We start from the raw sequence: 10,329 nt of genomic DNA, 5'->3' as shown, positions 1-10,329 counted from the left end.
GCCCCGCACCCCGCCGCCCGAGCCCCGCCCGTCGGAGCCTCGCCTGAGTCCCGCCGAGGTACTGCTGCCGCCGGCCGTTCTCGCGTTGACCGGTTTTCTGAAAAAAAAACCCTTTTGTTTTATAAAAAAACCCTAGATCGGTTTTTTTTCGGTTTTCTTATTTCACGAGCGTTCACCGAACCGTTCGATTTAACGAACGCGTTCGTCGGTTTTTCTCTGTTAACGAACGTCCGTTATTTAACCAATCGTCCGTTTTTCTTTTTGTCGGATTTTCTCGTTATTTTCTCAGATTCGATTTCCGATCGAATTTCGAATCTGTTTAACTTCTCGCTCATTTATCGGAATCAGGTGATTCAAGCGCCTAGAGTTTCGTCTCAAAATTCTCTTTCCGTTTAACCTACTCAAACAAGTTTTTGCTACAGTAAAATTTGACCTAGATCCAGATTAGCAAATGAAGTTTCTTTCTTTTGCCGTTTGACTTTCGTTGCTTCTTTCAAGTTGATTCTTTTTGCAAACCGGAGTTCTTAAGTTGAACTTTCTGGTTGGATCTTTCTTTCGAGTTTTACCTGTGCATTAGTTGAGTACTGATTGTATGCTTGTTTGTTTGCGATAGAGTACCCGGAGTGTGCCGCTTGTTACTTCGACTCGCTAGGTTTTGCGGATCATCAGCAAGGCAAGTACCACTTTGATCATACCCCGTTCATACCCAGTTTTATTGCATTAGATCTATTTCCTCAAACACATTGCATGATTAGGATCTAATTAAACTGTGGGTATTGGGAAGTAGTTGAGGTAGTACCTATTACCTATTTCATTATCAAACCCTTGGGAGTTACTTCTACGTTGCTTTTATTATTGCCATGCTATGCTCGTAGACGTGGATTGGGTTTGAGTGATATTCATGACAGATGTGAGATTGTTAATAATGGTTCAACTTAAGGTGGCAACTAAAACTCACATCTGGGTGGATTGAGGCACCTGGAGAACCCAGTGTTGTCTGTATGTATAAGGTCCGCCACCCAGGCTCAAAGGGATCATAAGATTATTCATGCTAGAAACTTCCGTGTGCAGCCGCAAGCTATTATGGGCTCTAGCATAGCTGAGTAGGTTACGGGATCTCTTGAAGAGGTGGACTAGCAGATGTAGGGGAAAGTAGGTGTACCGGTCTATCCAGAGTAGAGAGTGACTGTTTCTGAAAGACTGTGTCTCGGTCATCCGTTTCTCAAACATCATGCAGTGCGAGAATCAAGAGGAGGCGATCGAGTCTTGTGGGGAAAAGTGCACAAACCTCTGCAGAGTGTACAAACTGATCATGATTAGCCGTGTCCCCGGTTATGGACAACTTGAGTATCTAGTACCTGGATTATCATTTGAATCTCATCACCGTGATACTTTTAAATAATTTTGCTGGGTTAATGATGATACTTAATTGGGATTGAGTTGGAGGTACCTTCTCAATGTTTCAACCACCATGATAGTTAAATAAAATTTATTCCTTTGAAGTAGGATAAAATTGGCTTTTCGCAAAACTGTAACCATAGAGCCTTTCCACCAGCCATATATGCATGTAGTATAGCCTTATCATTGTTCATTATTCTCTATGTGTTACCTTGCCAGCATATTCTATGTGCTGACCCGTTTCCGGGCTGCAACGTTTCATGTTGCCGACTTTTCAGACGACGAGTAAGGTGCCTTAGGTCGTGGTCTTATACTCAGTGATGCCGCTGGAGTTGATGGACTCACTTATCTTCCAAGTCTTCCGTTGTTATCGTTATTAGATGGCCTTAAGCCATGTTTATCATACTTAATCTCTTTGGAGATATTCGATGTAATAAGTGTGTGATTGCTACTCTGTTATAAATCCTCCATTTGTACTGTGCGTGTCAGCATTACTGATCCAGGGATGACACTGGTGCACAGCAGCACAGGCCATTTGAGGTCTGGTCGCTACAAAGTTGGTATCAGAGCACACGCTGACTATAGGACACGACCACTAAGCTTAAGCCCTAGAAAACTTCTCTCTTCTCATTTCTGACCCCTCTCCACTTTCTACTCTTTTAGGAATGGCGAATGCAAGGAGCAAGTTCATGCAACCAGATGAAGACACGCCGTTTGGACGACATTTGAAGGAAATCACCAAGTACTTGAACATAGGAATACCAAGCGTCACCGGAACCTACAACGCTATATTACCTGAAGAGGAGAGCTGGAAGATTCAAGTTATCATTCCAGGAAGGATGTTTAGTGCCATGAGATTGGTTTTCAAAGCACCAACTTGGAGTTTAGGGAAGAGCATGGCCGCACACATCGCCATGGGACGCATTGGAGAAGTCTATCACCAGGAGCTTAAGGATACAATTTATCAGATTTGTGGACGTCGAGACGCGCAATGGGAGATGATCAAGACCAAGAAGGATGGATCAATTGCAGCTTTCATCCAGGAACAGAACCAACATATTCGACGCCAGGAGAATCAGATATGCACGGACAAGGAAGAACTGAAGAAGGCATTCACGAAGATCAAGGAACTTCAAGAAGAACTCAAGACTACACGCGAAGACTATTTGGAAGAAATCAACGCACTAGTCGGGAAGATTGACGACCTGGAGAATAAGATTGGAACATTCGTGGGAAATCCAGTGCCGAAAGCAGAAGTCGACGAATGCACTTGTCTGGATAACTACATCATCATCGACGACACCGACTCGGAACCAAGTGAAGACGAATGGATTGATGAAGCTGGAGCAGACATCATGGAGTCTTCAACGGATCAGAATTTTTAGTAGACTACCATATCAGTAGTAGTTTTCCCCCATTTAGTAGTATAGCTCAAGCACTTTGTAACGCTAGTTAGACCGATTGTTTTGCCTTGCTTGGATTGATTGAGTGATATTGATTGAATTTGTCTCATGAGCATATGGGTAGTGTTTTCTCTCTAGACCTCATTCTATTCTTAATTCTCATCTTTTCTAAACCTATCAGATGCCTCCGAGACGCGACCCCGGATTTGTTTTCCCGCCGGAGATCACCCAGTTGATTCAGCAACAGAATGCCCTGATGCAAGTGTTAGTTCAGAACCAAGGCAACAACAACAACAACAACCCACCGCCACCACCACCTGTTGATCACTTAGCCCGTTTCTTAAGGCTAAACCCGCCGGTGTTTTCCAGTAGCACCGAGCCGATTGTAGCAGATGATTGGCTCCGCAAAGTTGGAAGGGAGTTGACCACTGCAGGATGCACAGATGCGGAAAGAGTGCGTTTTGCCGCACATCAGCTTGATGGACCCGCATCATCATGGTGGGAGAATTATACAGCCATGCACCCTATTGACACTGTCACATGGGACCAGTTTCAGCAAGCTTTCCATACAGCTCATGTTTCAGCAGGAGCTATGGCTATGAAGAAGCGTGAGTTTCGTAACCTACGCCAAGGAGGACGCACCATAGGCCAGTATGTGGAGGATTTCAGTAAGTTAGCACGTTATGCACCAGATGACGTTGCTACAGATGCTGCCAAGAAGGAGAAATTTTTGGAAGGACTGAATGATGAGCTGAGTATGCAGTTGATGGTAGCAACCTTCAACAACTACCAGGAGCTGGTAGATAGAGCTCTCATGATTGAAGGGAAGCAACAGCAGATTGAAAACCGCAAGAGGAAGTATGGACAAGGGAAGTACAATTCTGGAGCTCAGCAAAAGCCTCGTTTTGCCCCGAAGCCGGGAGGACAGTTTCAGCATACCCATGGAGGAGGTAGTTCGCACAACCATAATGGCACCAAGAATGGTAATGGGAATGGAGGAGGAAACGGACAGAACCGCACCAACCCATCTACCCCAACCAAGAGAGATCTAAGTCACATTACCTGTTTCAAGTGCCAGAAGACGGGACATTACGCTACTGATTGTCCCGAAGCCCAAAATGGAAACGGCAATGGAAGCTCTGGGAAGAAGCCGAACCCGTTCAACAAAGGACATGTGAACCACGTGAGCGTGGAGGAGATTGAAGCTCAGCCTGATGCAGTAATAGGTAAGTTTTTGGTTAAGTCATTTACTGCAACTGTTCTTTTCGATACTGGTGCATCGCATTCATACATATCAAGGGGATTCGTAAACAAGTTTAAGATGTCCACCCAAGTTCTCAAAAGCCCCATGTTAGTAACCTCGCCAGGAGCAGAGTATATGGCCACCCAAGGATGTTTTAAGATACCATTGGCCATTGGAACGCATGTTTTCCCCTCAGACCTCATTGTTTTGGAATCGCAAGGGTTGGATGTGATTTTGGGAATGGATTGGCTATCGTTGTATGGAGGAAACATCGATTGTGCCAGCAAGACAATTTTGCTTACCACCCGGGAAGGAAAAAGGATCAAGTATGTATCCAGGCATATGCCGAAGAGGACTCAAGTGAATTCCTTATCAGGAGTTGTACAGGAGGAAGTACCAGTGGTGAAGGATTATCCGGATGTATTTCCAGATGAGTTGCCAGGCATGCCACCAGATAGAGACATTGAGTTCTTGATTGAACTTTTGCCAGGCACAGGGCCAATATCTAAGAGACCGTACAGGATGCCCGCAAAGGATTTGGAGGAAATTAAGAAGCAGATCAAGGAGTTACTGGATAAAGGCTATATTCGCCCAAGTTCGTCACGTTGGGGATCACCAGTACTTCTAGTAGAGAAGAAAGATGGATCGCTGAGGATGGTTGTTGATTACCGAGGATTGAATGAAGTGACCATCAAAAACAAGTACCCACTGCCGATGATCAATGACTTGTTTGACCGCCTGCAAGGAGCTAAAGTATTTTCCAAGATTGATCTACGATCAGGGTACCATCAGTTGAAGATTCGAGAGCAGGATATACCCAAGACAGCATTTACCACCAGATATGGATTGTATGAGTATACCGTTATGTCATTTGGACTGACTAACGCACCGACCTATTTCATGAACCTGATGAACAAAGTGTTTATGGAGTTTTTGGATAAGTTCGTCATGGTGTTCATTGATGATATTTTAATCTTTTCCAAGGATGAAGAAGAGCATGAGGAGCATTTACGATTGGTACTTGAGAAGCTCAGGGAACATCAGTTATATGCCAAGTTCAGCAAATGTGAGTTTTGGTTGAAGGAAGTTGGATTCCTTGGACATGTTATTTCTGGAGAAGGAATAGCAGTAGACCCTGCCAAGGTTGACACAGTGACAAGTTGGGAATCGCCCACTACAGTTGGAGAAATCCGGAGTTTTCTTGGACTCGCAGGATACTACCGGAGATTTATCGAGAATTTCTCAAGGATTTCTAAGCCCATGACTGAGCTATTGAAGAAGGACACCAAATTTAATTGGACTGAGGAATGTGAAGCTAGTTTCCAAGAGTTGAAGAAACGATTGGTTACCTCACCAGTGTTGATTCTGCCAGATCAACGCAAGGACTATGAAGTTTATTGCGACGCTTCTTGTCGAGGACTTGGAGCAGTGTTTATGCAGGAAGGAAGAGTTGTTTCGTATGCTTCACGACAACTTAAACCCCATGAGAAGAATTATGCTACGCATGATTTGGAATTAGCAGCCGTGGTGCATGCATTGAAGACATGGAGACATTTTCTCATCGGAAACCATTGTGAAGTGTACACGGATCACAAGAGTTTGAAGTACATTTTCACGCAGAAGGAGTTAAACCTCAGACCGAGGAGATGGTTGGAGCTCATCAAAGACTATGATATGAGATTGCATTATCACCCCAGAAAGGCTAACGTAGTAGCAGACGCGCTGAGCCGCAAGAGTCATGTCAACACCATCATGACAGGAGAGTTACCTCAGGAGTTAGCCAAGGACTTACGCGAGCTATGCTTGGAGATAGTCCCTAGAGGCTATTTAGCGACATTGGAGATTCATTCTACCTTGATGGAAAGGATCAGAGAAGCTCAGAAGACAGACAAGGAGATTGAAGAGATAAAGGAGAAGATGAGCAAAGGAAAAGCCAAGGGATTTCGTGAGGATGAGCACGATACCTTATGGTTCGAGGACCGCGTATATGTGCCAAATGATCCGGAGATCAGGAAGTTGATTTTGCAAGAAGCCCATGATTCACCGTACTCGATTCACCCAGGGAATACCAAGATGTATTTGGATTTGAAAGATACTTTCTGGTGGACCGGAATGAAGAAGGATATTGCGGAGTTTGTAGTAGTTTGTGATGTATGTCAGAGAGTGAAGGCAGAGCATCAGAAGCCAGCAGGATTGTTACAGCCATTGCCGATACCCGAATGGAAGTGGGATAAAATAGGCATGGATTTTATCACAGGATTACCCAGGACTCGTTCAGGCTATGACTCGATATGGGTTGTAGTCGACCGTTTGACGAAAGTGGCTCATTTCATTCCAGTGAAGACCACTTACACCAGTGCTAAGTTGGCAAAGATATACATGACCAGGATAGTATGTTTGCATGGAGTTCCGAGGACCATTGTATCAGATAGAGGAACCCAATTTACCTCGAAGTTTTGGAAGCAGTTACATGAAACATTGGGAACCAGGCTGGAATTTAGTACAGCATTTCACCCGCAGACAGATGGACAGACCGAGAGAGTCAACCAGATTTTGGAGGACATGTCGAGAGCATGTGCACTAGGTTATGGATCAAGTTGGGACGACAATTTGCCATATGCGGAGTTTTCTTATAACAACAGTTATCAAACCAGTTTGAAGATGGCCCCTTTCGAAGCTTTGTACGGAAGGAGGTGTAGAACACCGTTGTTGTGGGACGAAGTTGGAGACCGTCAGTTGTTTGGACCAGATTTGATTAAGGAGTCTGAACAGAAAGTGAAGTTGATTCGCGATAGGCTCAAGGTAGCCCAGTCCAGGCAGAAGAGTTAAGCTGATTCTAAACGCAAGGAGACAGTTCACGAAATCGGAGACAGAGTGTATCTTCGAGTGTCACCACTTCGAGGAGTGAAGCGCTTTGGAGTTAAGGGAAAGTTAGCGCCCCGTTTTATCGGACCATACAGAGTGTTGGAACGTATGGGAGAAGTTGCCTATAAGCTGGAATTGCCCGAAGGGTTGTCTGAAGTTCATGATGTATTTCATGTTTCGCAGTTGAAGAAGTGCCACGCAGAAATGGCTGAGATACCACTGACAGATACTGTGCCACTAGAAGCGATTCAGCTGGAAAGTGATTTGACCTATGAGGAGAAGCCAGTTAAGATTCTCGAGTATGCCAGCCGAGTTACCCGCAGCAAGGTTATCAAGTTTTGCAAAGTTCAGTGGAGTCACCACACAGAAGATGAGGCCACCTGGGAGCGAGAGGAAGATCTACGGAAAAACCACTCCCACCTGTTTTCTAGCCAACCCGAATCTCGAGGGCGAGATTCATCTTAAGGGGGGTAGGTTTGTAACATCCCAAATTTTCAATTTGGAATGTTATACATAGATCATCATTTGCATATCATGTTTTGTTGCATTTTGGCAAATCCTCGATAAATCCTAAGCAACTCAAGGACCCTCGGAGAGAGTTGGGGATTTTCTCGAATTTTCTTATTTGATTTTTCAAACGAGGATTGGGATCTTAATTATTTTTCTCTCCGGAAAAATATTTCATTTTAATAAACGAGAGGAGAAAATATGACTTCTCCAAAACTATTGAAATACTGGAGGAAAAATGTTAAAATCATTATTTGAAATTTATTTGGATTTTATTTGCAATTTTTATTGCATTTAAAAATATGCATGTTTTCAAAATATTTATTTTCGATTTTAAAAATGTTCACCCTATTCTAGATTTTCTAACTAGACGGGGAAAATTTATTTCATATTTTGCTGATTTTTATTTATTTTTCTACGCAATATTTTCCGTGGAACTTTTATAAAAAAAATACGCGCCCGCGCCGACTGGGCCGAAGGCCCAGCCGACGGCCCGCCCGCGGCCTCTCCTCCTCCCGTACGGAGCCGCGCCGCCGAGTCCGGCCGCCGGACGCCCTCGCCGGCCGACCCCTTCCCCAAGTCGCCGCCGCCCCCTCCCCTCTTTATATACCCCCCCTCTCTTCTCTCCTCACCCGAGCCGCCGCCGCCCGCATCGCCCGCATCCCGCCGCCGCCGCCCGCAGCCGTTGCCTCGCCGCCCGTCGCCGGAGTCCCGCCGCCGGAGCCCCTCGCCGTCGGAGTCCCTCCCCGAGCCCCGCACCCCGCCGCCCGAGCCCCGCCCGTCGGAGCCTCGCCTGAGTCCCGCCGAGGTACTGCTGCCGCCGGCCGTTCTCGCGTTGACCGGTTTTCTGAAAAAAAAAACCTTTTGTTTTTAAAAAAAACCCTAGATCGTTTTTTTTCGGTTTTCTTATTTCACGAGCGTTCACCGAACCGTTCGTTTTAACGAACGCGTTCGTCGGTTTTTCTCTGTTAACGAACGTCCGTTATTTAACCGTTCGTCCGTTTTTCTTTTTCGTCGGATTTTCTCGTTATTTTCTCAGATTCGATTTCCGATCGAATTTTCGAATCTGTTTAACTTCTCGCTCGTTTATCGGAATCAGGTGATTCAAGCGCCTAGAGTTTCGTCTCAAAATTCTCTTTCCGTTTAACCTACTCAAACAAGTTTTTACTACAGTAAAATTTGACCTAGATCCAGATTAGCAAATGAAGTTTCTTTCTTTCGCCGTTTGACTTTCGTTGCTTCTTTCGAGTTGATTCTTTTTGCAAACCGGAGTTCTTAAGTTGAACTTTCTGGTTGGATCTTTCTTTTGAGTTTTACCTGTGCATTAGTTGAGTACTGATTGTATGCTTGTTTGTTTGCGATAGAGTACCCGGAGTGTGCCGCTTGTTACTTCGACTCGCTAGGTTTTGCGGATCATCAGCAAGGCAAGTACCACTTTGATCATACCCCGTTCATACCCAGTTTTATTGCATTAGATCTATTTCCTCAAACACATTGCATGATTAGGATCTAATTAAACTGTGGGTATTGGGAAGTAGTTGAGGTAGTACCTATTACCTGTTTCATTATCAAACCCTTGGGAGTTACTTCTACGTTGCTTTTATTATTGCCATGCTATGCTCGTAGACGTGGATTGGGTTTGAGTGATATTCATGACAGATGTGAGATTGTTAATAATGGTTCAACTTAAGGTGGCAACTAAAACTCACATCTGGGTGGATTGAGGCACCTGGAGAACCCAGTGTTGTCTGTATGTATAAGGTCCGCCACCCAGGCTCAAAGGGATCATAAGATTATTCATGCTAGAAACTTCCGTGTGCAGCCGCAAGCTATTATGGCTCTAGCATAGCTGAGTAGGTTACGGGATCTCTTGAAGAGGTGGACTAGCAGATGTAGGGGAAAGTAGGTGTACCGGTCCATCCAGAGTAGAGAGTGACTGTTTCTGAAAGACTGTGTCTCGGTCATCCGTTTCTCAAACATCATGCAGTGCGAGAATCAAGCGGAGGCGATCGAGTCTTGTGGGGAAAAGTGCACAAACCTCTGCAGAGTGTACAAACTGATCATGATTAGCCGTGTCCCCGGTTATGGACAACTTGAGTATCTAGTACCTGGATTATCATTTGAATCTCATCACCGTGATACTTTTAAATAATTTTGCTGGGTTAATGATGATACTTAATTGGGATTGAGTTGGAGGTACCTTCTCAATGTTTCAACCACCATGATAGTTAAATAAAATTTATTCCTTTGAAGTAGGATAAAATTGGCTTTTCGCAAAACTGTAACCATAGAGCCTTTCCACCAGCCATATATGCATGTAGTATAGCCTTATCATTGTTCATTATTCTCTATGTGTTACCTTGCCAGCATATTCTATGTGCTGACCCGTTTCCGGGCTGCAACGTTTCATGTTGCCGACTTTTCAGACGACGAGTAAGGTGCCTTAGGTCGTGGTCTTATACTCAGTGATGCCGCTGGAGTTGATGGACTCACTTATCTTCCAAGTCTTCCGCTGTTATCGTTATTAGATGGCCTTAAGCCATGTTTATCATACTTAATCTCTTTGGAGATATTCGATGTAATAAGTGTGTGATTGCTACTCTGTTATAAATCATCCATTTGTACTGTGCGTGTCAGCATTACTGATCCAGGGATGACACTGGTGCACAGCAGCACAGGCCATTTGAGGTCTGGTCGCTACAATCTGAGATGGGATCCATGTATGAGAACAAAGTGTGGAGTTTGGTTGACTTGCCCGATGATCGGCAAGGCATCGAGAATAAATGGATCTTCAAGAAGAAGACTGACACTGACGGTAATGTTACTGTCTACAAAGCTCGACTTGTAGCGGAAGGTTTTTGACAAGTTCAAGGAGTTGACTACGATGAGACTTTCTCACCCGTAGCGATGCTT

Source organism: Triticum aestivum, chromosome 6D, assembly GCF_018294505.1.
Source record: "Triticum aestivum cultivar Chinese Spring chromosome 6D, IWGSC CS RefSeq v2.1, whole genome shotgun sequence".
NCBI lineage: Eukaryota > Viridiplantae > Streptophyta > Magnoliopsida > Poales > Poaceae > Triticum > Triticum aestivum.
Note: the sequence above shows the minus strand (reverse complement) of the source record.